This window comes from Benincasa hispida, unplaced genomic scaffold, assembly GCF_009727055.1.
Source record: "Benincasa hispida cultivar B227 unplaced genomic scaffold, ASM972705v1 Contig387, whole genome shotgun sequence".
In the NCBI taxonomy this organism is placed as follows: Eukaryota; Viridiplantae; Streptophyta; class Magnoliopsida; order Cucurbitales; family Cucurbitaceae; genus Benincasa; species Benincasa hispida.
In genome coordinates this window covers 585814-596962 of record NW_024064829.1, presented here as the reverse complement: position 1 = coordinate 596962, position 11149 = coordinate 585814, and positions in this window count along the sequence as shown.

Here is an 11149-nt window from a genome sequence, read left to right as displayed (position 1 = left end):
GAGGCTATTTGGACGCACGATAAGCATGAAGCAAAGAGAAGTCGGGTAAGTGTTGGTTGCAAGGGAAGCCATGCATTAGCATGGGCAATGCGTCAACCAAAAGCCTTGAGAGGTTAGATGGGCAAGGAATGCACACGACATGGCAGGGATGTCTAGGCGATGTGCATTGGCTAAGTGAGGCAATGTGCATTGGCTAAGTGAGGCAATGTGCATTGACCGGTTAAGTTGTGTGGGAAGACAAGACCATATGATGAGGATGGGCCAAGTGAAGGCACAAAGAACACATAGGGATGCGCTGAATAGTAGGTGATGCGAGTAGCACATGGAGCTCTTACACAAGGCTGAAGCTATGTGATGTTAGGCAAAGGCTATGGGTGAGGAAGGTCAAACATTGAGACTATGCCAAGTGGTGGGCACATGATGCGTTAAAGGTATGCGTTGGTTAAGGGATATGTGTTGGACATGCCATGCAATGGTAGATGTCTAAAGAATCAGCCTTGCGTTGAGGACTAGGGAGAGAGTTTTCAACTTAAACATTGTTTTAGTGGCCAGGTGTCACGATCAGGGGTGCTAATTCCACTTAGTGTATGAGCTGGCAGCCTAGGATTTATAAGAGGCATGCAATGTTTAGTATAAAAGGAGAAGCTTCAGTTGAGAAGCTCGGTTTGAACTATTAACTCGTGCTATTGAGGTTTTTTTAGAGCCATTCGTTTGAGTTTTGAGTATGGATAAAGCACAAGGGCTACTGGAAGAAATCTTCTACGGAGTCAAGAAAGTCAAACTCTCGGGTGAACATGAGCCATTGGTAAAGATTGAAGGATTCCACCGAAATCAAGAGGAATTCAGAGCTTAAATTTTAAGGTAAGCTAGTTAAGATGTTTTTTAAATAAGTTTGTAGAAGGAAATTTTACGAGAAAAGGTCTGGAAAATAAGTTATTCGAGCTAAAAGATAAATCTGGAATTTTGGTTGAATAAGCAGGCAGCTACAACAATTGAGCAAACGAGCAGCTCCACCCAGGCAAGCTGCAGGCGCACGTGAAGGGTCAAGTTAGGCACAAAGGGAGCATCAGGCTGCAAGCAAGAGTGTGCTAGCATACATTAGGTTGTACGACACATGTGGAAGTCATGAACGCAAGGGGGCGCTGTGTAGGTGCTTGATTGTGCGGTAGGGCGAGCGAGGCGCTAGGCACAAGGTTGTGCTAATGGTGTGATGACATGCGGCTAACATGAGCTGATGGTTTTTGGCTGCATAGATTAAGTGCTAGCACCCAAAGATTTTCTAAATGTTGAACGCATAAATTTATGCATTGAGTTTGAAAGCGATATTAAAAGTTAAATGTTAAAGCTAGTTATGTGAGGTAGTCACATAAGGAGGTAATAAGCACTAGCTAAACATGTTGCTCATTTCTACAGGGTTAATGCCAATTGGAAGGGCTTATCAACTCTAGGAGAAACGCTGAAGGCTGTGAGTGATAAAACCAATGTTTTCCAAAAGTTTTAGTAACACATGCTTTACTTAATGTTTAGACTCATGTCCGCTCATGCTTAAAGAGTGTTTAAATGATTTCCATGTAAACTAGTTTTCATGAAGCCTATTAATGCATGCTAGTTAAAGAAGTTTATGAAAGCATTACTTAAGTATTTCTACACTTACTTTTCAAGAAGCATGCATTGGAAGTTTTATGCTTAGTAGTAATGATGTTTAAGCATGTGATTTATGTTTGCTTATGTACTAAAGCATGTTTTAACTCAAAGTATGAGTTTTATGATGATTACTGGAACCTTTGAAGGTATTTGGGTAGTAATACCTAAGGTATGACGGTACTTAGTTATATACATATGTACGTAGGTAGAATTAACGTTGGTTGTGTTGAGAATACTCCACACCAACTAAGGTTTGTTGTTAAGGGATTGAGCAAAAGGGTTCTCTCTCAACTATGGAATATGTTAAACTATGTTTTAAGCTATGCTATCTTTTGGAAAGTTTTAAACATGAGTTTGCTTAGAAATTTCGATTTAGAGCATGTTGTTTATGATTTATTAGTCACTCACTGGCTAGTAGCTCACTCGTTTTAAATGTTTTCTTCCTCAGGTAGTGGCTAGTTCTCTAAAAGTTAACTACACTGCTGCTCTGCCACTCAATGACTCAAGTTTCAGAGAAATGTTAGGTGTCTACTTGTAATGTTTGTACATATGTGTTGTTCATGCTAGGGACAAGGGCTAGGTGCAGGAACCCACTGAACTCTGTATTTGTTAATAATGTAAATGTTTCTATGCTAAAACCTGGTTGTGTGATGAGAGTTTTATTATCTTTAGTATTGTTATTATGTATTCCAGGGATTACTAGACAGGTTAAGGATGATGGTTTGACAGTAAGTGCCACAAAAGGGTTAGTAACTGTTATCGTCACATTCTCTTCTAGGTTAAGAGGGTAATCTGGGAGGGGATGTGACATACTGCCTCACTCTGACATGCTTAGATGACAAACTCTAGCAGTAAAACTTCGATGACGACCATCTCCATCAATTGCCTCAAGTGAATACCGCTTTCGACAAAAATCTCCAGCGACCACTTCCTACGTCCAATGCCACGTGACTACCACCACTTTGGCGAGCAACTTCGACAATCACCTCCAATTACCAACTCCATCAATCATCTTTAAAAAGTAACTCAGCCGATCATATACTCCAAAAAAAAAAAAAGAAAAATTTGGCCGATGAAAGTATTTTTAAATAAAAATTGAAATTATTAGTTCATAGTATTTAATAATTGTCTTATGTAGTAATTTAACATTAACGGTAACACTTTGCGCGTATAACTAAACCAAACAAAATAATGTATAAATTTTTTTTTTAAAAAAATGTAACCAAACACATTTGTATTTTTTATTTTAAATAGCTTTTATCAACAAAAGTATTTCATTGCAAAGGAATTTTTGAAAGACACTCTTACCAACAAAAGTTATTACAACACTTCATTGGGAGATTAATAACATATACGATACACTATTTTTAGCTCTCACGTCCCTAAGAGTTCACAATCAAGATTTAAGCGATACTTCGTGTCACCTTGGGAGTGACCTCCATTCAGAAAGTATTTGCATAAATCTAGATTCTGGTCAATAAAGGGAAGTCGTTCAAACATAAATCAAATATATGATATATAGATTTCAACTTCCACATCTTCGCATAGTTCATACTGTGAGATTCATATGACGCTTCATGACACCCTGGGAGTGACCTCCATTCGGAAAGTGTTTGTATGATTCAATAACAAGGTAAATTGAGGAAGTAGTTCATAGTAAATGGGTGAAGGATATGTGTCAACGTGTCCTGCGGTCTTTACCGTTAGTTTGGACCCTAAGATTCCTATATTGCGCTTGCTGGTTTGCTTTAGGCGGCCCTTACTAGGCGTTTAACGATGGCTGTCCCCTCGGAGGGTTGTAATAGGATTTGGAATAACTCAAACTCCAGAAATGGATAGGATTTTTTAGGTCCATTCCCAATCTTGACTCTCCATTTCAGTAGCATAGTTGTGGCCGACCTCTGACGTTTGAAAACGGGTGGTTATACTTATAGAATTATTAAAGTGTTAGTAACTTCTAACCGAAAATAGTAACTAAACGACCATAGAAATAAGAGTTATTCTGGAGATAGTGTTTGGTCAAAATTGTTTTGCTTTAGTGAAGGAGTATTTGACCGCCCCTTGGTAGCACATATTCTGACTCTCTATAGTATCGTTGCAAATAAATAATAGTTATGGGTACATTATTACTTTTTTTTGCTAAAACTTGACTTTGGATTTAGTTGCAATTTGCTAATTAGAATTTGTTTAAAATTTTCAGCATGTCAAATCTTCTAAAGTACTCGCTTCCGTATTAGCTAACAGTAAAATCAAATCAACGTAAAAATTACTAACGATTAATAGTTCTAAAAGAGTTTTAACAAAGGATTGTCCTCTATCTCCCAACTCATCTAAAGTTTTGAACAACAAGATAAATATGATTTACTTGTTATCGAAACATGTTTAGTGGAAAACGATAAAACCTGGATAATTGATTCAAGTGTTGCTAATCATGTTTGTACTTTCTCACTAAAACAAGTGAAGAAAATCGAACATGAAGATTTTCATGAGCAGGAAAGGATCGTTCCAAATTTCAATCGTATTTGAATATTCATAATTACAATCAAGAAATGGAAATAACAGGCTATGCTTAAAACAGAAATTACAGCATGCTTTACTACACGATCAAGGGAAGAATTCACATACCTTTGAAGACTTATCTTCAAGACCCCTTGATCACGAACGCTTGATCAACCCGTAAGATTATAATACTTGAACACTCGAACAAAATGATCACCAAGGTCATGAACACAGCAACATAACGAATAGCCTCCATAGAACCTTGACAGTGTCGAGTTGAGTATGACACCACCAAAAAGGTTACCTTGGTATTCTCAGTGTGAGAATCCAGAAGTGTAGGCTCTATGTGAACTTGGTTAGAGGCAGAGAACGAAGGAGAATAATCGTGTAAACATTGAGCAAGTGGGAGATGGCAAATGTCTATCATATAGACGATGCCCAATCATTTAACAAAAGCTATGCGATCGTTTAGCTAATGCTGCATGATTGTTTAACTCATTAGCCAGTTGAGTGTCTATCGTATAGAAATACTCCATGATCGTCTAGTCTCTCTAAGTTGTCGTTTAATAAATCGTATTTACTTGATAACCTTTTCGTGAAAACTTTTCTGAGAATCAAATTATCAAATCAACAACTTTGCAAATTTACTAAAATTAGGAAAAAAAAATTTCTTTTATCTCGCGATTGCCATGAAACCACCAATAACCTCCTACTTAATTGGTTATTAGAGAAAAAGAGATAATTATCCAATAATTAATATTATTATAAATATAAATGATAACCAACTTACCATACTATATTTATAACCTATAGTTTTAATATTTCATCTCATGAAACATATAAACCATAACTCTTTTTCTATTCCATGGCACTTAATGTAAATTTCATTTACATTAACCCTCCACTAGATGTATTTCATACATCATACCGATCATATCATATATAATCGAAGTACCTCTTGTCAATTTGAACATTTCAAATCAACACCAAGAACTGATCCTCAACTTGAATCCATTGAGCTATCAAAGGGACCTTATGGACCTGTAGCTTGAAGCTTCAACGGTACGTGAATAACTGACTAAACTCTTTAGTCACGGGAACTACCATTCGTTAATTATCAGGCACTCCACTAAAGATCGACAGTTGAACCCTCCTTACTACATATATATTATATGTCCATCTTAACCAATCAATAGTGCGATAACCCTTCACAGATCGCTCGTAAGTACAGTTGGGTCAATAACCGTTGTGCTTCTATAGTTACATCTAACTCCTTATGTACCACTAATCCCTCTAATGAACATAAGTCATAGTTCTACTATGACTGAGTCCTCTCTTTCAAAGAGAAGCTTGGCCACTATGTTCAAGCCTTGGAATCAACGCTTAAGGGAGCAATCTATCTACTTACCCCTACTTCGGGGAAGGAGTGAATTTCATCTTGTGTAACTATGTTACCAGCTCTCAAATCAGATAAGTCCCAAAAAATGTAGGCATGTTGAGTTGGCAATTTGGCCACTCTCACGCATACTAATCAAAGGACTGCCCTTAAAGGCAGGAGTTTCCAAAACACTCAGGATTGAGGTCATGTCACCTATGGTCATTTAGGTGATATGTAAGTCTCCAGTATCAACGATGTTATATATAGGGACGAATCATCTCGTGGTTCGGTCTTATACAAAATGTTTGTATAGGATATCCCTACTTGCATGTCTCCACATAAATGGTCAGGATCTACCATCTGTAGTAGTTTACAACACTTGCAAACCTCTACAAAGCAAGCCGTATCCGTAGTGTCACCAGGATCAGGTATCCCACCTTAATCCTTATTCTATAGACCTATTTAGGTGATCACTTAAGACATGATCCACTTATATATCTCATATACATGCTTAAGTTTACATACAATAACCATGAAGCTTTGTTTATTAGATATGAGTAAATGCCAGAATGAAATAACTTTTGTTTTATTCATAACAATGTGTTTATATTACAAACTACGAGACTCTGGAGAATTAGGACACCGATCCCAACAACCAGTTCCTGATGATAGTTGACAGAAGACGAAACAATCTTTAAAGTAGGGACCAGGGAGGTTGTTTAAGCTAATGTAGTGGGAGATATGAAGTCATTTATAGGAGATAAATACATTTATCTTAAAAATGTTTATTACATTACTTCTATAAAAAGGAATTTAATATCTATTTCTTGTTTGCTAGAACAAAATTATAAAGTTTCTTTTGAAAATGATCAAGTGTTCATCAATTCAAGAAATAACCAAATTTGTTTTGAAAAAATAGAAAATAACTTGTATTTGTTAAAATCGGCTAAGGTTAGAGCCGTTTTGAACATAAAGATGTTTAAAACTGCTGAGACTCATAAGAAAAGGAAAATTTCTCTAAATGTCTATCTTTGGCACTTGAGACTGGGTCACATAAATCTCAACAGGATTGAGAAACTATTAAGAATGGTCATCTAAATAAGTTAGAAGATAGTTCATTACCGCCTTTGAATCCTGTCGTGAGGGTAAAATGACTAAAATATCTTTTTCTGGAAAAGGACTTAGAGCTAAAGAACCCTTAGAGCTGGTACATTCAGACCTTTGTGGTCCTACGTATGTTAGAGCTAGAGAAGGGTATGAATATTTCATCATCTTCGTTGATGACTATTCTTGGTATGGGCATATTTACCTAATGCACCAGAAGTCTGAAACATTTGAAAAGTTAAAAAAATATAAGGCTGAGGTTGAAAACCAATTAGGTAAAAAGATTAAAACACTCCGATCAGATCGAGGTGGTGAATATATGGACTTAAAATTCCAGAATTATTTGATAAAACATAGAATCCAATATTAACTCACAGCCTCAGGCACACCTCAGCAAAACGGTGTGGCAGAAAGGAGAAACAGAACCTTGTTGGACATGGTTCATTTCATGATGAGTTATGCTCAGTTGCCAAGTTCTTTCTAGGGACACGCAATTGAAATTGCAATGTACATTTTGAACACCATTCCTTGAAAAGTGATTATGAAACATCTTACGAGCTCTGGAGAGGATGTAAAGGAAGTTTACATCACTTTAAAATTTGGGATTGCCCAGCACATGTGTTGGTGCAGAATCCTAAGAAGTTGGAACGTTGTTCAAAAGTATGCCTATTTGTAGACTACCCAAAAGAAACGAAAGATGGTTTCTTTTATGATCCTCAGGAAGACAAGGTATTTAGATCGAAAAATGCAACATTCCTGAAGGAAGACCATGAATAATCATCAACCTCTCAGTAAGGTAGTAATAGAAGAAATGTCTAGAGAAACGAAAAGTACATCAACAAGAATTGTTGACAGAGCAGATTCATCAACAAGAGTTTTGAATTGAGAATTGGTACTTCACCATCCTTCTCAAGAGTTTAGAATGCCCCGTCGTAGTGGGAGGGGGAGGGGGGAGGGGGAGGGGGAAGGGGGTTATGCAAGCAGCTTGACCGATACATGAGCTTAATTGAAACTCAAGTCATCATGCCAAATGATGGCTTAGAGGATCCATTGACTTTCAAACAAGCGATGAATGATGTGGACAAAGACTAATGTATTAAAGCCATGGACCTTGAAATGGAATCTATGTATTTCAATTCTATCTAGAATCTTGTAGATCAAACTGAAGGGGTAAAGTCCATCGATTGCAAGTCAATCTACAAGAGAAAATGAGACCAAGCTGGTAAGGTATAGACCTTCAAAGCAAGACTTATGACAAAAGGGTTTACCCAAAGAGAAGGGGTAGACTATGAAGAAACCTTTTCTCCGGTTGCCATGATTAAGTCGATTAGAATACTCTTGTCCATAACTACATTTTATGATTATGAAATATGAAAAATAGGTTTCAAGAGACAGCCTTTTTGGGTGGCTATCTTGATGAAAGTATCTATATGTCTCAACCAGATGAGTTTATTGAATAGAGTCAAGAACAAAAGATTTGTAAGCTTAATCGATCCATTTATGGGTTTGATACTGCAATGAAATCTTATGGCTTTGAACAAAAGGTTGACAAACCTTGTGTATACAAGAAAATCGTTAACAAAATTGTCGCTTTTCTGGTGTTGTATGTTGATGATATTCTGCTCATTGGAATGAAGTAGAATTTCTAGCTGACGTTAAGAGATGGCTGGCTATGCGATTCAAAATAAGAGATTTTGAAGAAGCATAGTATGTTATTGGGATCCAAATAGTTTGAAACCGCAAGAACAGAACTTTGGCATTATCTCAAGCATCTTATATACACAAGATATTGTCTAGATATAAAATACAAAATTCCAAGAAAGAAATTTTTCCTTTTAGACATGAAATTCATCTGTTTAAGGAACAAATTCCTAAGATACCTTAAGAAGTTGAGAATATGAAATGAAAAATTCCATATACATCAGCAGTAGAGAGTTTAATGTATGCAATGTTGTGTACTCATCTTGATATATGCTATGCGATACGAATGGTCAACAGATTTCAGTCCAATCCTAGATATGATCATTGGACTGCTGTTAAAAACATTCTAAAATATCTCCGGAGAATGAGAGATTATATGCTCGTGTATAGTGCTAAGGATCTGATCCTTACTAGATACACTGATTTTGACTTCCAGATCGATATAGATTCGAGGAAATCAACTTCGGGGTCAGTATTCACTCTGTATGGAGGAGTAGTAGTATGAGAAAGTATCAAACAAAGTTGCATTGCTAACTCCACAATGGAAGCTGAGTATGTAGCTGCAAGTGAACCAACAAAAGAATCAGTATGGCTCACAAAGTTCCTAACTGATTTGGAAGTTGTTCCAAATATACAGCTGCCCATCACTCTGTATTGTGATAACAATGGAGCAGTTGCAAATTCAAAGGAACCTCGAAGCCATAAACGTGGAAAGCACATCGAGCAGAAGTACCATCTCATCAGGGAGATTTTACATAGTGGAGACGTGATCGTCACGTAGAGAGCCTCACAAGACAACTTAGCTGATCCATTTACAAAGGCCCTATCGGCTAAAGCGTTCGAGGGTTACCTAGTAGGACTAGGTCTACGAGATATTTGTAGATAGGACAAGTGGGAGATTTTATGGGAATCTAATGCCCTAGTTTATTGTATTTATACCTTTTATTCTCTTAGTGTAACTCAACATTGTATATATTTGTATATATTGATCCACTAGAGTTTCAGTCCAAGTGGGAGTAATGTTGGGTTGTGTCTTAAAACTCGCAGTTTGTAAACTTAAACACATTCTATTATCAATAAAGATGTTATTCAAACATTTCTTCAATAAAGTTGTTATTGAATCTTTAAATTGCATTTATAAAGTCTAAATCTAATAAACCAAGATCCATGGCTATTGTATGAATACTTGAACTTTATGTAGAGACATAAAGATGGATCAAGTTCGAGTAAAAAGCCAAAACGATCTATAGTATATGATTAAGATTAGGTACCTTATTCTAGTAACACTATTGGATGCGGCCTACTCTGTAGCTGTTACAAGTTGTTGTAACAATACTACAAACGAAGTGATCTAGATTCGTTCATGTATTGACATGAGGAGTGGAGGTGTCCTATGGAATGAGTTTGCATAAGATCGGACCAAAAAATAAGTCACTCTTACTTTATAACGTTGTTTACTGTTTAAACTGACTATTTCGCTTAGATGACCAAGATAACTCGATCTTAGTCCTGAGCTAACTATGAACTCCTGTTTATTCAGAATTATCCTTAGATTTGCATGGGTGAGGGTTGGCTCAATAGCGCTGGCTCAATAAGCCTCTCATTTCAGGGGTAAGACTGGGTACATAGCTGTGGACATAGTGTGCAAGATGGAATTCATGCTTACCCGATTTAGGGATAGAAGAAAGGTTGTTCTTTTAGGTACTGAATTCAGGTCTTGAACAAATGGTCCCACCCTCTCATTGGCCCCAGAGGGATTTGGTTTAGTGATTGGATCATAAACAAATTGTTCATTAGAGGATTAGTGGGAACTTAAGAAGCAAGACATAATATCTGGGGTAAAACAACATATTGACGCAGCTGTTGTTACGAACAACTTATAAAGGGTCGACTTATTGTGATTTTCTTAAGAGTTCACTATGTTCAATCCCCGGAATAAGCCCTTAAGGGAGCAATCTATCTACTTACCCCTGCTTCGGGGAAGGAGTGAATTTCATCTTGTGTAACTGAGTTCCCTGCTCCTAAATCAGACAAGTCCCAAAAAAGGTAGGCATGTTGAGTTGGCAATCTGGCCACTTTCACCCATACTAATCAAAGGACCGCCCTCAAAATCAAGAGTTCCCAAAATACTCAGGATTGAGGTCTTGTCACCTTTGGTCGTTTAGGTGAGATGTAAGTCTTCAGTATCAACGACATTATATACAGAGATGAATCATCTTGTGGTCCGGTCTTATACAAACTCTTTGTATAGGACACCTCCGCTCGCATATCTCCACATGAATGGTTAGGATCTACCATCTGTAGTAGTTCACAACAATTGTAAACCTTTACAAAGCGGGTCGCATCCATAGTGTCATCAGGATCAGGAATCCCTCCTTAATCCTTATACTACATATCTATTTAGGTTATCACTTAAGGCATGATCTACTCATATATCTCATATACATGCTTAAGTTTACATACAATAACCATGGAGCTTTGTTTATTGGATATGAGTAAATACAAGAAATAACTTTTATTTTATTCAAAACAATGTGTATATTACAAACAATGAGACTCCGGGAGAATTAAGACACCAATCCCAACAATCTAGGTGTTTAAATTAATTTTAAACCCCACACCGCTCACGCAATCTCATAAAATTGGTTAACAATGCTCATCATTTCGGTCATAATCCCTAGGTAGGAAGTGTTACGTAAACCATCAACATAAATATCCCCGACCTTAGACAAGATTATGAACTGATTAAGTTTGTAACCAATTTTATAAGATAACGACCTATTAAAACAAGTTGTTAACCTAAGTGAATATGTTGTTTATCGT